This window comes from Heterodontus francisci, chromosome 4 (assembly GCF_036365525.1).
Source record: "Heterodontus francisci isolate sHetFra1 chromosome 4, sHetFra1.hap1, whole genome shotgun sequence".
Taxonomy (NCBI): domain Eukaryota; kingdom Metazoa; phylum Chordata; class Chondrichthyes; order Heterodontiformes; family Heterodontidae; genus Heterodontus; species Heterodontus francisci.
Window position 1 is genome coordinate 73,352,814 of NC_090374.1, and position 23,190 is coordinate 73,376,003.

Here is a 23,190-nt window from a genome sequence, read left to right on the forward strand (position 1 = left end):
TTTTATGAGCATTTTCAGTATTTCTGTTTGTTCTTCAGATTTCTAGCATCTGCAGTATTTGGCTTTTTGTGATTAATAATTTGTTACACAAGGTAACAAATTCTAAAACATAACTAAAACTCCAGGCCCTATCCAGGGCAGATGCCATCAAGACGGACCTGATGTCAGTTTGGAGGCATCTGGAACATACACTGAACCATTCCACCAAACAGCACACTGTTACGACCAGGTGCGAAAGGTGTCCAGGGGTCTTTTACTGTCTTCGCCTGGTCTTATTGTAACAGGGTTTAATTTAATTTTCAAAAACAGTATTTTGAGCTCCCCCTTGGTGAATCCTTGTTTACCACATGCCAATTATAAGGCAAAGAAATGAGCACAACCAGGTTTTCTCAGTTTTAAAGAAAAATTAAGATTAAACGAAGTCTAATTCGGTTAATGCCGGATACACTCCACGCTTCACATTAGCATGCATACGCGATACGCACATGCAAATAGGGACAGAAAAGAGAAGAAAAATAAAATGGAGAGGTTTGAGGAAATCTCTGAAGAGGGTTTTTTTTTATACTGTGTTTCGAACTTGCCGTAGTCCTTCATTGTCGGTTGGGGCCCAGTATTCTTCTTAAACCTTGTTCACTGTAGCAGACTTTTCTCTCTTGGGATTCATATGTCTTCAATGGTTTCCAAAGCTGGTGAGAGCGAGATGAGAGCAGACAAGAGAGAGGTGTCCTCAGTCCAGGAGCAAACAGCTTTCGGAGTTTCAAACACTCCGAGTTCAAATTCAAAAAACTCTAACAGTCAGTTAGTCGTGTGACTAAACTGGTCAGACCACTTCTTCTGTGTATTGGGGAAGCAAGGACTGGGTCCCTTGCTCCAACGCTGTCTGCTAGCATGCAAATATATTTCCGGTCAGGGGCTTGGCAATTCCTTGTGATAGGCCCTCTTTTCTTCCCAGCCACAATTTTAAGTTTTAACGTTCATGTGGCGAAATAACGTGCGCCTCAGTTTTGGCAGGTGGGAGCCTGCCTGACAACACCTAAAGCCTTTATAGTATTTTAAGCAATCAAATCAAGCTGTAAATTAAGGGAAACTAGGCAAATTTGAAATACACCATATTTCAATGGACAGCATTCACTACTGTAAAGACATAAAAGTGCATTGCATAAAGTTTAAAGCTAGATATTCAGTGTTGATCTGGTCAGTATTGAGGACAAAGAGCTTACACAGTAACTGACAACTTATTAAAGTACTGAATTTTCCAAATTTTCAAAAAACACATGAACACTAAGCAACACAGAAGGAATAGAAGCACATCTGTGATATCAAAGTAACGCTAAAACTAAGCTATCATGTTAGAAGAGCAAATTCAAGAATATTTACAGATACAAGAAAAAATAAATGCAAGATGATTCTGGGAATAAGACTCTTTATATATGTGAGAAAGGGGTTGTGGGAAATGCTTCCATCTTATGACAACACTAAGTCTTAAAGGATCATCCCTTGAAAATTATCTGTACTAGTGGCATGGCCACAAGGCTATGCAGAATATCCACAATGGAGAATCTAACATTAAGCTGATTTTCTGTCACTTCCAACCTTAACCATACATTTATGTGGATATAGTGTTATTTAAATTCCAATTAAAAGTCAATAAAAGTAGTCAACTAACAACTATGTCAAAAAACCAAACTGCAGTTAAAACCAAAGTCACATTTAGTCAGGTCACTCCCATCCTCTATGGACTATGTAGGTGATTGTGACGCAGAATCCAGATTTTCTTTAAGGCAGATTTTTTTAAAAGTACATGAAATTTCTGCCTGCATGCTTTGCAATTCTACAATGGGTTGAGATAACCAAAACCACAACGAACTAGCAAGCAATTCAGAGAGCCTACGTGGACAGCATTTCAGCTATGAAGAGAGACTGGATAGGCTAGGGTTGTTTCCCTTAGAGCAGAGAAGGCTGAGGGGGGGGGACCTGATTGAGGTATACAAAATTATGAGGGGCATTGATAGGATAGATAGGAAGAAACTTTTTCCCTTAGCAGAGGAATCAATAACCGGGGGCATAGATTTAAGCTAAGGGGCAGGAGGTTTAGAGGGGATTTGAGGAAAAAGATTTTCACCCAGAGGGTGGCTGGAATCTGGAACACACTACCTGAAGAGGTGGTGGTGGCAGGAACCATCACAACATGTAATAAGGATTTAGATGAGCACCTGAAACACCACAGCATACAAGGCTACAGGCCAAGTGCTGGAAAATGGGATTAGAATAGATAGGTGCTTGATGGCCAGCACAGAAACGATGGACTGAAGGGCCTGTTTCTGAGCTGTATGACTCTGACTCTAGATGGAAGGACTTACAGACCAAGACGAATTGCCTCAGTTTCAAAGAGAGGGAATCAGAAGAGATTCACATTGAACAAGCAGGTCGTTGGACTGAGAGTTTGGCTGTAACTGGAACAATCATACTGTTTAAGATAAGGTAGCGAAATTTATAACAGGTGTAACCTTTTCACCACAGGGTTTTTTCAATTTTTTTTGGCAGAGATTGCACTAGCAGTGCCAGACCACTATTATTGGTTATATTCAAGAGATGATGGAAACTTTTACAATGAGTTTTCACACTTCACTCACTGCTCAAAAAAGTGCCAAAGAAGCAGGATTTCTTCCATTATTTAAAGGATTTTTTAAACTGTAGGTTGAGTCCAACTGCTATATGATCAGCTTCTGTAACACATCTAGTCCACATGAACTGCAAGAATGCCTGCTATCCACAGAATGCTGATAGTCCTGGGTCATAAGCTATTTCTTTCAGAGTAGGCTGCACTCTGCACAAATATTACACTGCACTGTAAAGGATGAAGAAATTGCAGGAATATTGAATAATCAAATATTCTTCAACAGTCACTCTCCATATACAAAGAGGCATTGTCAGACAAACCACCCGCCACCACCACGCCCCCCCCCCCACCCCACCCCGGCCAAGACTGAGGCACACATGATTTCGCCACATGAACATTAAAACTTAAAATTGCAAGCCCCTGACTGGAAAGACATTTGAACATTAACAGATAGGGTTGGAACAATGGGGACCCAGGCATTGCTTCCCCAATACAAAGATGTGGTCAGACCAGTTTTGGTCACATGATGGACTGACAGTTGGAGGTTTTGAATTTGAACTTCCAACAGAGGATTTGAACTCAGAAAGCCAAGTGGCTCCTGAAACTGAGGCAGAACCTCTCCAGTCCTGCCTACCTCCAACTCTTTCCCACAGAACTTAATCTTGTAAAAACACGTGAGACAGAGAAAAATATCGTACGTGAACGAGGTTCAAGAACAACACTGGGCCCTGACGAACAGCAAGCCGACCTACAATCAAGTGAGCCCGAAGCACAGTAAACCAAGAAACTCTTCTGATATTGCGTCAAACCCTCTACTATATTTTCCTCTCCTCTTTTCTGTCCCTATTTGCCTGTGTGTATCGAATGTGCATCTTAGCGTGGGCATATCATATACCCGTAGGCATTAGAGTGTTAAGTTTATGATTTAATAAATTTCACTTTCCTTCTTTAAACCTGAGAAAGCCTGTTTATGCTCATTCCTTTGCCTTATAATTGGAAAGCGGTGAACAAGGATTCACAAAGGGAGGGGCTCAAAACACAGTGTTTAAAATTAAAATCCTGTTCGAATAAGACCAGGCGAAGATAGTGACAGACCCCTAGACAAATTTCTCACCTGGTCGTAACAGTATGCACCAAATCAGTTCAACAAACTGAAGTTAGGCATCAAGATAACATGATTGAAGTCACAAAAATAAATAAAAAATTCAAGTTAAACATCCTACTTCATTGTCATGATAAAGGAGACTCCCTTACATAACTCTGCGGTTCACTTTGGTGGGCCCTCTTATTTCTACACACAAATCCAACTTATCCCTCAATCAAGTCCTACTGCTGTAGTAGAGCCAACTAGCACATTAATCTGAAATGTAACTGACTTATTATACCCATATCAGAAACAATGGCCCAGACTGACTGCATTGCAAATACTCACTCACCATTGTTGAGTAAATAAGACAGCAACTTCCAGAACACATACACACACCTAAATATGGAAATCACATTACCCAGCTCCTCCACAGGCTGCATGTTATGACAGTGCTTCCATTTTTTAATATTTTTTGAGAACTAGTGTTTTAAAAATTGTGGAAATTGATTTGTTTGAAAGACTGAAGAGATTCCATAGATGCTGGACTTTATTTTTTTTTTAAAAAAAGGTCACTGGAAGGACTTGTAGACTTTGTTTAAAAACACTTACTGGAAGTCACATGTCATAAGCCAAGTAAACAGCAGGAGCCTCCTGACTAAGGGAGATGTTTACAGAGAAATGGCACGTAAAGATTTATGGTGGTCAAGAATTTGGTTTTTTTTTGAGTCAGTTGGGTGTAAGCCTGGTAAGAGAGACACCACCAGCTCATCCTTTTTCCACCTCTGAGAAACCCTGAGAATCCAGTGTCATAGCTGAAACCCCTGATGCAGTGAATCTCCTGGAAAGCCTGCCAGACTAATCCTTGACGTCGCCTGAAAAGAACTGCTCCAAGAGATCCCAGTGACAGCCATCTACGCGTATTTGGATGCCAGAATAAAGGACCACCTGGGAACATACCATATCTTATCCTTTTCCTTCAAGAATTAACTATTATTTGGCCAAAGTTTTTTTTAAATCTTTTTTTGTAAAGCGATCATTGCAGAGAAAACGTCTTTATTTTTTCTTTAACCGGTGTGTGCACGTTAGATTAATTTAGAAGGGAACTTTCATATTTAAACCTGTGTGTTGCATCTTTATTGATGAAGTCTTGTTTTATAATAAATTAATAATTTTATTCTTTATTAAAAGAATCCTGGTTAGTAGATTTTATTCTGAAACTAAAATAAAGTATATAATTGGCTTTTGCCCTCTGCTCGATCACACATCTTACCTTTTGTTCTCTTCCCCACCACCACCCCCTTCACTTCCTTAAAACCTAATTCTTTTCTAACCTTTGCCAGTTCTGATGAGACCTGAAACGTTAACTCTGTTTCTCTCTCCACAGATGCTGCCTGACCTGCTGAGTATTTCCAGCACTGTTTTGATTATATAATTAGCTTTATTGGTAACTGGGTAAAACATTTATGTTGTGAGAAGTGGAACTAGAGAAATACAGTGCACTCCTCAGGTCTCAGTTGAAACATGCACTATAATAGTAATTCGTTAATAGACTTGGCACTGAAATAGGTGCAACTGCAGTGAAGGTGTGGTACTTGCCCACGAAACACTGGGCAGGATTAAAAAGAATTTTTAATGGCGCAATCAATCATAATTATTGCCAAATAACCGCTCTGCCCCTGAAAAGTTAATTTTACCAGTCTGGAGTATTATACTCCAGAAAGCTTGCTGCTGAAGGACTATGTTGGAGCAAATCTTTTCTCAGTCTTACATTTATTTTATAAAGTAAAAAAGATCACAAACATGCAACTCGTCACTCAAATCTTCACCCAGTTTCATCAAGTATCCCCATATATATACACACACACACTCAAGACAGACCCTAATTAACACCCTCCACCGGCATATGATTAAACAAAATTAACAGATTCCCTTTTTCTTTTAATAAAACTTAAGAGTTTAACATGCACAAACATTTCAAAACAAAATCAAAATACATTCCATATTTTGTACAAAGCATTACATTGTAAGACACCCCTCCTTTAGGACCCCTAACAATTTCTTTGTAGAAGTATTTCTTTCTGTAAAACAATCAGATAGTTGTTTCCTTTCTCTCCAGCATTTATTTCAATCCAGCAAGCTCAATCCGTAATCTTTCTTGCTCTCACCTTTTATAAAGTGTACATTATCCGAAAGGAACAATTATCTACAAAACATTCAATAGATAGAATGGTGGGGATGTGGTAGGGAATATGGGATTGACATAGGATTAGTATAAAATGGGTAGTTGTTGGTCGGCACAGACTCAGTGGGCCAAAGGGCCTGTTTCAGTGCTGTATCTGTCTATGACTCTAGATATCTTCAGTATGCCCCTTGTTCAGAATGTCACCTAAAATATTTGACAAATAGAACCCACAGCAGCCAGTGTTTCCGTACGTTAAGTACTTTTAACAACCCTTTTTATTTTCTTAGCTTCCCAAGCTAGAGGACATTTCCCATTTTCACCTATTGAAAATATTATTTAATTTTTATTTATTTATTTAGAGATACAGCACTGAAACAGGCCCTTCGGCCCACCCAGTCTGTGCTGACCAACAACCACCCATTTATACTAATCCTACATTAACCCCATATTCCTTACCACATCCCCACCATTCTCTTACCTACACGAGAGGCAATTTACAATGGCCAATTTACCTATCAACCTGCAAGTCTTTGGCTGTGGGAGGAAATCGGAGCACCCGGCGGAAACCCACGCGGTCACAGGGAGAACATGCAAACTCCGCACAGGCAGTACCCAGAACTGAGCCCGGGTCGCTACAGCTGTGAGGCTGCGGTGCTAACCACTGCGCCGCCCGAGAAGTGGGAGGTGATGCATTTTGGGAGGACTAACAAGGCAAGGGAATATACAATGGATGGTAGGACCCTAGGAAGTACTGAAGATCAGAGGGACCTTGATGTCCATAGATCACTGAAGGTAGCAGCACAGGTGGATAAGGTGGTTAGGAAGGCATATTAGCCGAGGCATAGAATATAAGAGCACGGAGGTTATGATGGAGCTGTATAAAACGCTAGTTGGAGTACGGTGTACAGTTGTGGTCGCCACACTATAGGAAGGATGTGATTGCATTGGAGAGGGTGCAGAGGAGATTCACCAGGATGTTGCCTGGGCTGGAGCATTTCAGTTATGAAGAGAGACTGCATAGGCTAGGGTTGTTTTCCTTAGAGCAGAGAAGGCTGAGGGGGGACCTCATTGAGGTATACAAAATTATGAGGGGCATAGATAGGGAAAAAGTTTCTTCCCATCTACCCTTAGAGGAGGTGTCAATAACCAAGGGGCATAGATTTAAGGCAAGGGGCAGGAGGTTAAGAAGGGATTTGAGGAAAACAATTTTCACCCGGAGGGTGGTTGGAATCTGGAACAAACTGCCTGAAGGGGTGCTAGAGGCAGGAACCCTCAACATTTAAGTATCGAGATGAGCATCTGAAACGCCATAGCATACAAGGCTACAGGCCAAGTGCTGGAAAATGGGATTAGAATAGATGACTGGCACTGACACAACGGGCCGAAGGGCCTGTTTCTGTGCTGTGCAACTCTATAACTCCATTATGAAACCAGCTGTACTCAAATACCTGTCAGCAAGATTAGCATGTGAAAGCATCGCTAAAAATGACTAGTTTCATGTTCTTTAGATCACCTAAGGATGGGAGCTTAAGCACACATTTCTCCAGATTTAATTTTTTTAATGTTTATTTGTCCTTAAAACATGTGCAACTTTTGGGTGTTTCATTGCAGTACTTAATTCCAACACATGAAAATTAGCATCAGGTCTCGTCTGAGCGTACAACCAGTTTAATTGATCAATCAAGCTTCGCAATTGTTCTGTCTCTTTAAATATATCTTTCTGTGCTGACCTAGCATGATTAACCGGGACGGGAATAATGCACTCTAAGTAGGATTGTTGATCTCAACTTATTCCAGACCTACTCTGCTTAATAGCAAAACCAATATATTTAAAATCCCCACAAGCCTGACTCCCAATTTTAAATTCTACTTTAATCTTATTAACACCACATTTTTCAAATTCTGCAGTACCACCCCATAAGAAATCATAAACATGCATCATGAAGGTGCCTGAAAGTTTCCCTTTAGGATACCAATAAAACTTTGCGGGATCTGCTTTTAGTTGAACACAATCAATTTTTAGCAAAACAGCTTAAAGCCTGGCACGGGTATAAAATTAAAACCCGTCCCGGGCCTGACCTGACAACAGCCAACCCGAACCCGACCCCTTTAATTTTTTTTATTGCGCCTGACCCGACACAAATCTCCTTCATCTGTTCCGACAGCAGACAATTCCTGTGACTTCCCGGAAGCAGTGTCCATCCCAACCCGACCCAAGCCCGAATGCTGGACTTGGAATTTCAACCCAACCCGAACCCGACACATGTAGTTGGGTCTGGGTCGGGTAGCCAGACTTTAAAACATCTCAGCAAGAAATACCACACCCTGGAAGCAACATTAAGGCCATAGGTACATTTATTTTACATCCAGTTTTCCCTCTGCATCTGCTGCCACTTCAGGTAGTTCCAGAAATACTTCTCTCTAAAGAGTATCACCCTGCAGAATTGCGGCTGTTCTTTTTAATGTCGATTGATCTACACTCTCATGAATATGTAGCCAAAAGAGCTAAAAATATTTTCAAGATTACTTTTCCAGCTGTGGGAGAGTCCACTCTAACATCTGTATTACCCAGTCACTCTTCAAAACCCCTCGCAACTCACCTCGCTTTAGCCTGATAAGTGCCATCTGCCAGGATTTTTTCAGTACAAATCCCTTATCTGGTACTTCAGAACAAACACCGAACTCTCTCCAACTCTAACTCCTTTTGTTTTGCCTTTCAATTTACCCTCAAGTTAATTGGCAGCCACCAACACTTCATGGTCATGTGGATTTCTGCTTCTAGTTCTATTGAGAGCCTTCATTTCATTGCATAATCTGTTCAAACTAAAGCCTCTACTAGCACTTTAATATCTTTCAGAACTACTACTGTAAGATCTCCCTCTCGCACTATCGGAGGCTCTTTCTTCAATACGTGAATGCTTCCTGACACAAGATCCACTTCCACACCCACGACTAGAACTTGCACTCGCCACTTTCACCCCAATCTGCCAGTTCATGAACCTCGCTTCTTGGCCATTATCCTCAACATCCAACCAGTATTTAAACTTGGCAGCAAATTTTCCCGCACGTCCCACAACAGTTGCATCCCTCCACTCACTAGACCCCTCTTGAACATATGTCACCCAAGTACCTACTTGGCACAACTGGCCTTTGGATGGGATAGCTGTCCTGCGCATCGTGATTGCTCACATTACTATCCAGCCCTTGATCTACTGTATTCTGTTCCTCAGGACATTCATCACAAAACACATGAGCATTTGAGGTACAAGGTACCTCGTTTCCTTCTATCAGCTGTTCAGATTCTGAGATGTTGTAATCAATCCCGATTAATCGTGAGGAATGAACCTAAACAGTTTGATTTCCATGTTTGATAACAACTGTCTTACCATCACAACCTATTACCTTACCAGGGTCTTTCATTTCCCATCACCCTCTCTTTTATAATACACCAAATCTCCGGAATTAAATTCTGTCTCAGATGGCCTCCTACAATCCCTCAGAGGTCTCCCGATTTTTGAGATCTCAGCCTTGATGAAAGCCCGTCTCCTTGCATGTACAGCATTCAAATGTGCAGGAAAAAAATGGAACTAATTGTAGTACCTTCTAGAGCAGGAGGTTCAATGCAGTTGATGTGGTGCACATGGAGTCCCAAAAGGCATTTGATACAGTGCCATGCAACAAATTTATGAGCAAATTTATAGCTCATGGAATAAAAGGGATGGTAGCAAAATGGATACGGAATTGGCTGAATGACAGGAAACAGAGAGTAGTGGTTAATGGATGTTTTTTGTGCTGAAGGAGGTTTGTAGTGGAGTTCCCCAGGGGTCAGTGTTGGGACCCTTGCTCTTCCTGATACATTAATAACCTAGACCTTGGTGTACAGGACACAATTTCAAAACATGCGGATGATACGAAATTTGGAACAATTGTGAACTGTGAGGGGGATAGTGTAGAACTTCAAAAGAACATAGAGAAGTTGGTGGAATGGGCCGACAAGTGGCAGATGAAGTTTAATTTTAAGAAATGTGAAGTGATTCATTTTGGTAGGAAGAACATGGAGAGACAATATAACAAAGGATACAACTCTAAAGGCGGTGCAAGAGCAGAGGGACCTTGGGGTATATAAGTCATTGAAGGTGGCAGGACAGGTTGGGAGAGCAGTCAATAAAGCATACAATATCCTAGGTTTTATTAATAGCAGCACAGAGTACAAGAGCAAGGAGGTTATGTTAAAATTGCATAAGACACTAGTTCAGCCTTGGCTACAGTATTGCATCCAGTTCTGGGCATCGCACTTTAGGAAAGATATGAAGGCGTTGGAGAGGGTACAGAAAAGATTCACAAGAATGGTTCCAGGGTTGAGAAACTTCAAGTGTGAAGACAGACTGAAGAAGTTGGGACTTTATTCTTTGGAGAAAAGGCGGCTGAGAAGAGATGTGATAGAGGTATTCAAAATTATGAGGGGTCTGGACAGAGTGGATAGGGGAAAATTGTTCCCACTGGTGAAAGGATTGAGAACGAGAGAGCACAAATTTAAAGTGATTAGCAAAAGAAGCAAAAAAGTGACATGAGGAAAAGCTTCTTCACACAGCGAGTGGTTAAGGTCTGGAATGCACTGCCTGAGAGCATGGTGATGCAGATTCAGTCGAGGCATTCAAAAGGGAATGAGACTGTTATCTGAAAAAGAAGAATGTGCAGGGTTACGGGGAGAAGGCCAGGGAATGGCATTAGGTGAATTACTCATTTGGAAAGCCAGTGCAGACATGATGGGCCGAAGGGCCTGTTTCTGTGCTGTATGACTCCAAACCTTCATCAGCAGCCAACTGACAAGCACCCAGTTCACAAAATACTTTAGTTGATTTTACTTTTGGTAGGAAGTGACAATGCCAAGGCCATACCTTGCTTCTTCTTTGGTAGGGACATAACCCATGTCCACATATCTACGTCATTCTTCCACTGGTCATATTGTTCAGACTCAGAACATCGGAGGGTAATCATACCCTGACAATTTACACTTGCTTTCTGTCATTTTCCACAAGAGCCACGAGGATTTTAATTTTCTGTATAAAAAAATTTAAGTTTCCAACCTTCACTTTTAGGTAACCTCCTCTGCTACCATATTATACTCCAGAAAGCTTGTTGTTGAAGGATTATGTTGGAGCCAATCTTTACTGAGTCTTGCATTTATTTTACAAAGTGAAAAAATTACAAACATGCAGCTCCTCACTCAAAGCTTCATCCAGTTTCAGTATGTGTCTCCTTATACATACTCAAGACAGACCCTAATTAACACCCTCCACCTGCATGCGATTAAACACAATTAAAATTGAGTCTTATTCCTTTAGTATTTAATTAGTGTTGCAGATTTAAAGAAAAAAATTCTTATTATTTTTTCTGTCAGTCCCTTAATCCTCATTTCTTTCTCCTTCACTTTCACACAATTTAAAAACAAATTATGAATCCTGGTTTATATTTCCTGGTTTAGACACTGTGTGGGCTCAATGAGGATTCTTCAATCTGATTGGCTGAATAGCCTCACTGCTGCTTGTCCGATTTACATATACCTCAGATGCACTGTCGAGGGTGCTGCGCTGGATCAGACACTATAAAACCAGTGGAAGAATGAAGTGGATATGTGGACACGGGTTACGCCCCTACTAAAACGGAAACAAGGTATGGCCTTGGCGTTGTCACTTCCTACCAAAAGCCCACAATAACTCTTGTGGACAGTCATCAGCGTAGTGAACAGTGGATGCTGTTCCTTCGCCATTAACTGCAAAATCTGGCCCATTAATGAATGTTACAGGAACTCTATTAGCAGTGAGCAGGAGTTGGTGTAGTTTAGAAAACAGGCAGCAAAGTTTAAAATGAGCTGAAGTTTATGGAGGATACAGGACGGGAAGCTGGTCAACAGAATATGCAATAGTTGAATCCCAGTCATCTCTCTCACTTACACTCCCTCTTTCGCCCCAGTCTGTCTCAATGAGTCTTGTACTCTCTCTCCCTTTGACCCCATGTCAATAATTAGAAGGCTGACATTTTCTATCTCAGCTAAACAGGTGTTCTGTTTGCTTCAGAATTCAAAGTGTTTTTCGATAAATTTATTTTAGGATAAAAACAAGTATCTAATATCTTCATATTCTTTCTGAAGTTGCAAAACACAAAAGGTACAACATAATCAATACAGCAGTCATTTCTCGGGAACATGCAGCATTTTCTTTTAAACATTTTGAACTCTCTATCGCTGGTAATTAAAAAAAAAAGCAAACTACTAGATTCTGGGGGCAAAAAAAGAGACTTGAATATACAAATAGTATCATCTTTGACAAACCTGTGGGGAGTTTTTTTTGAGGATGTTACTTGTAGCAGAGATAAAAGAGAACGATTAGACATGGTGTATTTGGATTTTCAGAAGGCTTTTGATAAGGTCCCACACAAGTGGTTAGTAAACAAAATTAGAGCACATGGGATTGGGGGGTAATATACTGCAATGGATTGAGAATTGGTTAATAGATAGAATGCAAAGAGTGGGAGTAAATGGCTCATTCTCAGGATGGCAGGCTGTTACTAGTGGGGCACCGTAAGGATCAGTACTTGGGCCACAGCTGTTTACAATCTATATAAAAGATTTGGATAAGGGGACCAATTGTAATATTTCCACATTTGCAGGTGACACAAAACTAGGAGGGAGTGTAAGTTGTGAGGAGGAGGCTTCAAGGACATTTGGTCAGGCTAAGCGAATGAGCAAGAACATGGCAGATGGAATATAATGTGAATAAGTGTGAAGTTATCTACTTTGGTAGAAAAAACAAAAAGGCACTTAAATGGTGAGAAGTTGGGAAGTGTTGACATCCAAAGTGTCCTGGGTGTCCTTGTTCATGAGTCACTAATAGCTAGTATGCAGGTGCAGCAAGCAATTAAGGCGGCAAATGGTATGATGGCCTTCATTGCAAGGGAATGAGTAAAGATGTATTGCTTCAACTGTATCAAGCCTTGGTGAGACCACACCTGGAGCACTGTGTACTGTATTGGTCTCCTTATCTAAGGATGGATATACTTGCCATAAAGGGAGTGCAATGGAGGTTCACCAGACTAATCCCTGGGATGGTGGGAATGTCTTATGAGGAGAGATTGCAGAAACCGGGCCTGTATTCTCTAGAGTTTCGAAGAATCAGAGGTGATCTCAGTGAAACTTACAAAATTCTTAGAGCATAACAGGGTAGATGTGGATAGGATGTTTCCTCTGGCTGGTGAGTCTAGAACAAGGGGACATAGTCTCAGAATAATGGGTAGGCCATTTAAGACTGAGATGAGGAAGAATTTCTTTACTCGGAGGGCGGTGAATCTTTTGAAGTTTCCACCCCAGAGGGCTATGGAGGCTTAGTCATTGAGCATGTTCAAGACAGAAAGCGACAGATTTCTGAATACTATCATCAAGGGATATGGGGATCGTGGGGAAAAATGGCATAGAGGTAGATGAGCAGCCATGATTTGTTTGAATGGTGGAGCAGGCTCGACAGGCCGAATGGCCTACTCCTGCTCCTATTTCCTTTGATCCTACTGATGCACCCTCGGTTTGTGGAAACATTGAACGTGCTCAGACAGCATAATTTTCATTCTGGTAATTTAAAAAAAAACTGGCATTTATATAGCGTCTTTCACAACCTCAGGATGTCCCAAAGCACGTTACTATTAAGTACTTTTGAAATGTACTGTAATATCTGGTCGGATTTACTGAACCCGTCGCAGGTTCCCGCAACAGACTCGGAAGTGGGTACCATCCCCACTCAATATGTGTGCCGACGGCCCGTGATCACGTGATGGGCAGTCAATCATAATAAAGGTGGCGTGGGGCCCGGCCAATCACACGATGGGGGCATCATTCAAGACACTGAATATCATGTCAATTGACTTCGGAGCAAGTGCTGGCACCATACTAAAAGGCCTGCCGGCCCTGCATTCACTCTGGCCTGTTTTAAAAGAGTGCCTTCCGGAGTGCCCTCCGCTGCCCCAGGACCCCTTCTACTGCCTAATAGTCAAAGAGCTGAACGTGAGCCTGCAGTAAAGGCAAGTATCAACTAGGCTTAGAATGCAGAATAATGTCAAAAAGACAAGGTTCAGGGCACTCTAGCTGAATGCACACAGCATTCGCAACAAGGTAGATGATTCAAAGGCACAAATAGAGAAATGGGTATGATCTAATTGCCATTACAGAAACGTGGCTACATCTTTCCTTTTGTTACTTATTTCAACAGTCTCACTAACGCCCCTCAGTGCCCACCCTTACATATAGCCAAACCTCTCATCCAACAGTATTGGCACCCAGTACTGCCACCCGACACCCAGAACCCCCCACTTGCAGAACACAAGACACTGCCGCTCAAGACCCAGCTCCCAACAGCTCACAGTAACTGCAGGCTGACAATGGCCTTCACTCACTCCTCTTCTCCCAAGCAGTGCTGATCGTGGCTGTCTACCCGTCGCGGCACTGAGGCCTTGCCTCGGTTCCGCCAGCTTTCAATGACCAGGATTCCAAAGCAACGTGAGGACCGCCCGCTGTCCACTTAATTCCAAGCCCCACCATTGAATCCCTTACAATTACATGCAAATATATTAAATCTAACCGCTCTACAATTTAAATTGCAGTCCCATCACGTCTGGGTGGAGACTCCTCCTTGGTGCTTTCCCACCACTGACTAAATCAGGAACCGACATCACAATTGGGTGTCCATTTTGTGGAACACCTCTGCTCAGTCCGAAAGCATGACCCTGAGCTTCCGTTCGTTCGCCATTTCAACGCACCGCCACCCCCCCACCCCCGCTCTCATGCCCACATTTGTGATCTTGGCCTGCTGCAGCATTCCAGTGAACATCAACACAAGCTCGAGCAGCAGCACCTGATCTTTCGATTAGACACTCTACAGCCTTGCAGACTCAACCTTGAGTTCAACAATTTCAGAGCATGGCTGGCCTTTTGTTATATTTTCCTATTTATTATTTTATTTTTTAACCACGTGCCTGTTTTTCATGTGGACAGAGCTGCTCATTATTCTGCCATTAACACTCTCCCTAGACTAGTGCTTTGTCTTTCACCACAGCATTAATATGCTCTTTGCCTTTGTCCCATGACAGCCTTGTTACTTAATCTCTCCTGCCCTCTACCCTATCGCTCACATTCCCTTTTGTTCTCTTCTCTAACAAACCACCCTCCTCCCCTCACTTGCTTAAAACCTAATTCTTTTCTAACTTTTGCCAGTTCTGATGAAAGGTCATAGACCTGAGTGTTAACTCTGCTTCTCTCTCCACAGATGCTGCTTGATCTGCTGAGTATTTCCAACACTTTGTTTTTAAATCAACTGATTAATTGTGTTGTTAATAGTCGTTTAGTAGTACAGAACTTGTGTTCCTGAAAATAGAGACATGTTGTCGAAGCTTTTCGTCTTGCACTCATGAGGACATTCGTAAGAATAACCAATGTAAGGGAAAACAACAACTTATATTGGATGAGCAGAGAGTGTTGATTAGTTGGCAAGTGAACTCTGATTGGTAGAGACGTTGCCATGGAGAATGCACCAATTTACGGTGACTGACAGTTAACTGCCAAGCTTTGATTGAAATTTAAACCAGGCAGCTTCACTCTGATTGGTCAAGGCATTGCCCTGAGGAATGAACCAGTGAACGGCTGTCACTTAATTTGTTCAGCTGAAACAGGTGCAATGTCGTACATATTCTGTCTGCAAACAACAGGGCCCTGTTTATTAATATATGTAGCTTCCAGTATGCACAAATTCGCCACACTCTGAACCCTACTGACAATCTTAAATTGGTTTGTCAGCGTAATTCTTAGCACACTGGGTATTATTTAGCAAATGTTGTCCAATCGTGGAATCACATCTAATGTTGGACACTGTGTTTTGAGTTTTGCAAGCACAGGCTAGTTGTGTACTGCCCATACCTTGCCCACTGCGAACAGCAGAAGGGAAATGTTATTTGATCTGATCCGCCAGTCTTTGGGACGTACGACCTATATACCTAGCATCACACTGACATTGAAATTCATACATCAAATTACTCATTTGTGATAGGCAGGATGACTGTTTGACTTGACAGCAGCATCTTGTTAGTGGCGAACACCACACATGTTGCTACTGCATAGTAGCAGCATGAAACAACTAGCTTTACCTGCTTCGACAACATGTCTCTATTTTCGCCAATGCTCAAATTGTGTTATTGTAAAGATAGCTTCAGTAAGAGAAAAAAAGCAGAGGTGAAATAGTCTCAGTACCTGCTTTTTGTGGTATGTATTAATGATTTGGACGTAAATGTAGGGGGCACGATCAAGAAGTTTGCAGACAACACAAAGATTGGCCGTGTGGCAGATAGCGAGGAAGATAGTTGTAGGAAGATATTGATGGACTGGTCAGGTGGGCAGAAAAGTGGCACATAGAATTCAGCAACTGTGAGGTGATGCATTTAGGGAGATCAAACAAGGCAAAGGAATACACGATTAATGGGAGAATACTAAGAGGTGTAGAGGAAGTGAGGGACCTTGGAGTGAATATCCACAAATACCTGAAGGTAGCAGGACAGGTTAATAAAGGTGGTTAAGAAGGCATATGGAATCCTTTCCTCCATTAGCTGAAGTATAGAATATAAGAGCAGGGAGGTTTTGCTGGAACTGTATAAATCACTGGTTAGGCCACAACTTGGAGTGTGTGCAGTTCTGGTTACCGCATTACAGAAAGTATGTAATTGCACGAGAGAGAGTACAGAGGAGATTTACGAGGATGCTGCCGGGACTGGAAAAATGCAGCTATGAGGAAAGATTGGTTAGGCTGGGGTTGTTTTGCTTGAAACAGAGAAAGCTGAGGGGAGATCTGATTTGAAATGTACAAAATTGTGAGGGGCTTGGATAGAGTGGATGCGAAGGGCCTATTTACACAAGCAGAGAGGTCAGTGACTCAGGGACATAGATTTAAAAAGTGATGGATAGAAAGACTGGACGGGAGATGAGGAAAAACCTTTTCACCCAGAGGGTGGTGGGGGTCTGAAACACTCTGCCTGAAAGGATAATAAAGACAGAAACCCTCAACACATCTAAAAAGGAGTCTGGATATGCATCTCAAGCACCATAACCTGCAGGGCTATGGACCAAATGCAGGAAGGTGGGTTTAGACTGGGTGGCTAGTTTTCCGGCCGGTGCAGACACAATGGACCAAGTGGTCTCTTTCTTTGCCGTAAACTTTCTATGGTTCTACCAATTATGATCAATTTGTGGGAAGAAAGATAATATAGTGCCACTGCCAAAGAATTCAGGTACACAAAACTCACCTACCTCACTTCAAGCCACTTACCCTTTTCGTGTGAGGGTGTAGGAGCTCGGTTGTGTCCATTTTGGGAATTAATATTGTTCAATAAATAGTTAATCTTCTGTTTTCAACCTACAAGAAAACCCGTCTGTTTATTTGACAAATTAACTTTGCACTGGAGTGCTGACTTGGGTTGCATTAGAGTGTTAAAGTGGAAGTTTGGTGACTGAGGATGTTTGGTGGGGAGGGAGCGAGGTGCTCCTTTCATTTCCTACTTGTGGTCAGAGTGAGGGGAGCCGAGCGTTTCCAAAGAGCATGGCTGACTGGTGAGCAAGTCCTAGTGGGTATTTTTCAAAGTGGATTGAATTGTAAGTCATTGTTTTAGCAAGACTTAGTTGTTTTTTAATTATAATCTTCTAAAGTTTTAAATTTAAAGGGTTTAGTCATGGCAGGAGAGCTTGAAGCCGTGGTTTGCTCCTCTTGCTGCATGTGGGAATCCGGGAACATTTCCAGTCCCCGGGACCAGCACGTGTGCAGGAAGTGTGTCCAGCTGCAGCTCATGGAAGCTCGGGTTTCAGAGCTGGAATGGCGGCTGGAAACACTGTGGAGCATCCGCGAGTCGGACAGCATCGTGGATAGCACGTAGAGAGAGGTGGTCACACCGCAGCTGAAGGGACTTGAGGAAGGAAGGGAATGGCTGACCACCAGGCAGTCCAAGAGAATCAGGCAGGTAGTTCAGGAGTCCCCTGGGGTCCCGCTTGCAAATCAGTATTGCATTTTGGAGGCTGATGAGGCTGGTTCCTCCAGGGAGTGCGGACAGAGCCAAGCTTCTGGCACCGCAAGCAGCCTGTCTGCGCAGGAAGGGGGAAAGAGAGGAAGAGCAATAGTAATAGGGGATTCTATAGTCAGGGGAACAGATAGGCGCTACTGTGGCCATCAACATGACTCCAGGATGGTGTCTTGCCTCCCTGGTGCCAGGGCCCGGGATGTCACTGAACGGCTGCAGGGCATCCCGAAGGGGGAGGGTGATAAGGCAGAGGTCATGGTACATGTTGGTACCAATGACATAGGTAGAAAGAGGGATGAGGTCTTGCACCAAGAATTCAGGGAGTTAGGCAGTAGACTAAAAAGCAGGACCTCTCGGGTTGTAATCTCTGGATTACTCCCAGTGCCACGTGCCAGCGAGTACAGAAATAGGAGAATAGCATAGATGAATGCATGGCTTAAGAGTTGGTGCAGCAGGGAGGGTTTTAGATTCCTGGACCACTGGGACCGTTTCTGGGGAAGGTGGGACCTGTACAAGCGGGATGGTCTACATCTGAACCAGAGGGGAACTAACATCCTTGCTGGCGGGTTTGCTAGTGCTGTTGGGAGGAGTTTAAACTAATTTGGCAGGGGGAGGGGATGCAGACTCCTAGCAGAATAGGGACACAGCTAAACACAGGAAAGCGAACAAGTCAGAGGGAATACAGCGGAAGTAAGTTTCAAGGGAGTAAGACCAGGATGGAAGGCCTCTACTTTAATGCCAGGAGTATTGCAGGTAAAATGGATGAGTTAAGGGCAATGATTGACACGTGGAATTGTGATATAGTAGCCATCACTGAGACATGGTTGAGGGAGGGGCAGGATTGGCAGCTCAATATCCCGGGATATAAAATCTTCAGGTGAGACAGAGGAAGGGGGGGGTAAAAGAGGAGGGGGCATTGCAATATTAGTTAAGGAGTCAGTTACTGCAGTAAGGAGAGATGATATCTTGGAGGGGGCATCAAATGAAGCTTTATGGGTAGAGTTTAGGAATAAAAAAGGGACAGCCACATTGCTAGGTGTTTATTATAGACCCCCAGATAGTCAGCGGGAAATTGAGGAGCAAATATGTGCGCAATTTGCAGATGTGTGTAAAAATAATAGGGTAATTATATTAGGTGATTTCAACTTTCCCAACATTAATTGGGATAGTCATCGTGTTAAGGGCTTAGATGGAATGGAGTTCTTAAAATGTATACAGGATAACTTTTTAGCTCAATATGTAGAGGATCCAACAAGGGAGGGTGCAGTGCTGGACCTAATTCTGGGGAATGAAGCCGGACAGGTGGTTGACGTGCTGGTGGAGGAGCATTTTGGTGATCGCGACCACAACATGGTACAATTTAATAAAAGCAAAATACTGCGGATGCTGGAAATCTGAAACAACAACAACAAGAAATGCTGGATTCACTCAGCAGGTCTGGCAGCATCTGTGGAAAGAGAAGCAGAGTTAACGTTTCGGGTCAGTGACCCTTCTTCGGAACCCTTCGAAGAAGGGTCACTGACCCGAAACGTTAACTCTGCTTCTCTTTCCACATATGCTGCCAGACCTGCTGAGTGAATCCAGCATTTCTTGTTGTTGATGGTACAATTTAAGCTTGTTATGGAGAAAGAAACAGACAAGTTGCAAAAAAAGGTTTTGGATTGGGGGAGAGCGAATTTTAGTAAAATAAGGCAGGATCTGACCAAGGTCGACTGGAAAGAGTTACTTGTCGGGAAATCTACAGAAGAGCAGTGGGGGGCATTCAAAAAGGAAATGGGGAGGGTACAGGCCCAACATGTTCCCGCTAGGGTAATAGGTAGGAGCAACAAGCCCAGAGAACCATGGATGACCAGAAACATTCAGGGTACGATGAGAAGGAAAAGAGAGGGTTTTAGCAAATACAAGGAGAGCAAATCAACGGAAGCATTAGTGGAGTACAGAAAGTGTAGGATGGAGCTTAAGAAAGCAATCAGGAGAGCAAAGAGGGGATATGAGGAAGCTCTGGCTGGTAAAAGTAGGGAAAATCCCAAGATATTCTATAAATATATCAACGGGAAAAGGATAACCAGGGAAAGAGTAGGACCCATTAGGGACCAAGGGGGAAATTTCTGGGTGGAACCAGAGCACATTGGTAGGGTGTTGAATGAATACTTCACATCTGTCTTCACCCAAGAGAATGAGGATGTAGATATGGAACTTAGAGAGAGAGACTGTGAGGTTCTTGAGAAAATTGTCATAGGGAGTGACAAGGTATTGGAGGTTTTGGAAGGCTTAAAAGTGGACAAATCTCCAGGTCCGGACGATTTGTGTCCCAGGGTGCTGTGGGAGGTGAGGGTGGAGATTGCAGGGGCTCTGACCCTAATTTTTAATTCCTCTCTGGCCACGGGGGAGGTGCCAGAGGACTGGAGAACAGCTAATGTGGTCCCTATTTAAGAAAGGTTGTAGAGATAAGCCAGGGAACTACAGACCAGTGAGTCTCACGTCAGTGGTAGGGAAACTATTGGAGAAAATTCTGAAGGAGAGAATCTACCTCCACGTGGAGAGGCAAAATTTGATTAGGAATAGTCAGCATGGCTTTGTCAGAGGGAGGTCATGCCTAACAAATTTGATTGAATTTTTTGAGCATGTGACCTGGTGGTAGGTGAGGGTAGTGCAGTTGATGTAGTTTACATGGATTTCAGCAAAGCCTTTGACGAGGTCCCACATGGGAGACTTATCAAGAAAGCAAATGCACATGGGATACAAGGTAACTTAATAAGGTGGATTCAAAATTGGCTTAGCTGTAGGTGACAGAGAGTGATGACTGACGGCTGTTTTAGTGACTGGAAGCCAATGTTCAGTGGCGTACCACAGGGATCTGTGCTGATTCCCCACTATCCTGACTTGGAAATATATTGCCATTCCTTCAATGTCGTGGGGATCAAAATCCTGCAACTCCCTCCCAAATAGTACCATGGGTGTACTGCAGTGGTTCAAGGCAGCAGCTCACCGACACCTTCTCAAAGACAAGCAGGGATGGGCAACAAATGCTGACCTTGCCAGTGATGTTTACATCCCATGAAATGAATAATAAAGTCACAGCATTTTAAGAATCATGAATTTCACGATTTCACATATTTAAATTGTAAATTTCACGATGTCACAACAAAACATGAAAATGATATATTTAAAACAAAAAAACGACAAGGAAGGTTTCTGGTTTCAAATGGCATTTATTGTATACTCAAAAAATATTGTAAAAAGCTGACTATAAACAGATCATAGTCTTTAATCATTGAAGTCAGCGGCTGAATGGGAGCATGGAGCAACTGCAACTGTCTTTCTTCATTCCCTGTCTCTGCATTGTGAACACCTGTCCATGTTTGGAGACAGCTTTCCCTGCATCACAGAGTTTGTTGGAATTATCAGACAGCGCCAATGCTAGCCTTACAAATGGCGGATTCTGCATTCCAGAGTTCCAAAATTGCAGCATAGACGAAGTACAATCTGCTTCTTTTGCAATGCTTTTATAAGCAGGAATCACCAACCTACAGTTCCTCTCCAAGCCTAAAATCACAAACAAGTTTAAATCCACCATGAGCAGGTGCATTTGTGCAGGGTCAAAGATACACACAGCTTTCAGGAACACGGCAGGAGGTTGGTAAAACCGCTGAGCCACTTTTTCACTTCTTGACTTTTCCCCGTAACAGTAATATTGTGAATTACTCATTGCAAAATTACCAGCCTCTGACCTGCTCTTGTAGCCACAGTACTTATATGGCTGATCCAGTTCAGCTTCTGGTCAGTGGTAACCCCCAAGATGTTGATTCAGCGATGATAATGCCATTGAATATCAAGGGGAGATGGTTAGATTCTCTCTTGTTGGAGATGGTCATTGCCTGGCATTTGTATGGCGCAAATGTTACTTGCCACTTATCAGCCCAAATCTGGATGTTGTCCACTTCTTGCTGCATCTTGACACGGACTGCTTCACTATCTGAGTCGTCGCGAATGGTGAACACGGTGCAATCATTAGCGAACATCCCCACTTCTGACTTTATGAAGGAGGGAAGGTCATTGATGAAGCAGCTGAAGATGATAGGGCAACGTCCTAGGCCCTGAGGTAGTCCTGCAGTGATGTTCTGGGACTGAGACGATTAACCTCCGACAACCACAGCCATCTTCCTTTGTGCTAGGGATGACTCCAACCAGTGCAAAGTTTTCCGCGATTCCCATTGACTCCAGTTTTGCTAGGGCTCCTTGAGGCCACACTCGGTCAATTGCCGCCTTGACATCAGCTCACCTCGAGTTCAGTTCTTTTGTACATGTTTGGACCAAAGCAATAATGAGGTCAGGAGCTGAGTGGTCCTGGACGAACCCAAACTAAATGCTGGTGAGCAGGTTATTACTGAGCAAGTGCCGCTTGATAGCACTGTCGACAACATCTTTCATCACTTTGTTGATAATCAAGAGTAGACCAATAGGGCAATAATTGGCCTGATTGGATTTGTCCTGCTTTGTGTGTACAGGACATATCTGGGCAATTTTCCACATTGTCGTGCAGATGCCAGGGTTGTAGCTGTATTGGAACAGCTTGGCTAAGGATTCGGCCAGTTCTGGAGCAAAGTTTTCAGTACAGTTGCCGGAATGTTGTCAGGGCCCATAGCCTTTGCAGTATCCAGTGCCTTCATTTGTTTCTTGATATCACGTGGACTGAATTGAGTTGGCTGAAGACTGGCATCTGTGATGCTCGGACCTCAGGAGGAGGCCAAGCTGGATCATCCACTTAGCACTTCTGGCTGAAGGTTGCAAATGCTTCAGCCTTGTCCTTTGTACTGGTGTGCTGGGCTCCCCCATCATTGAGGATGGAGATAGTTGTGGAGCTTCCTTCTCCTGTTAATTGTTTAATTGTCCACCAACATTCATGACTGGATGCAGCAGGACTGTAGAGCTTAGGTCTGATCCTTTGGTTGTGGGATTGCTTAACTCTTATCGCATGCTGCTTGGCATGCATGTAGTCCTGTGTTGTAGCTTCACCAGGTTGACAGCTCATTTTTAGGTACGCCTGGTGCTGCTCCTGGCATGCCTTCCTGCACTCTTCATTGAACTAGGGTTGGATCCCCTGGCTTAATGGTAATGGTACAGTGGAGGATATGCCAAGCCATGAGGTTACAGATTGTGGTTGAATACCATTCTGCTGCTGCTGGATAGTCCACAGTGCCTCAT

At 43.0% G+C, this 23,190-nt stretch overlaps 1 protein-coding gene across 12 annotated transcripts in view; it reads right to left on the minus strand.

Annotated features, from left to right (window-relative positions):
- arb2a (ARB2 cotranscriptional regulator A) overlaps nt 1–23,190 on the minus strand; it is a 771,898-nt gene that overhangs the window by 743,160 nt on the left and 5,548 nt on the right. Inside the window, exon 3 of one of the 12 annotated variants that reach the window (XM_068029692.1) lies at nt 17,244–17,330. The exons of the other annotated variants lie outside the window; for them this stretch is intronic. The gene's annotated coding sequence lies outside the window, so the exon portion shown is untranslated. The remainder of the gene's footprint in view (nt 1–17,243; nt 17,331–23,190) is intronic. 12 annotated transcript variants of the gene reach the window in all.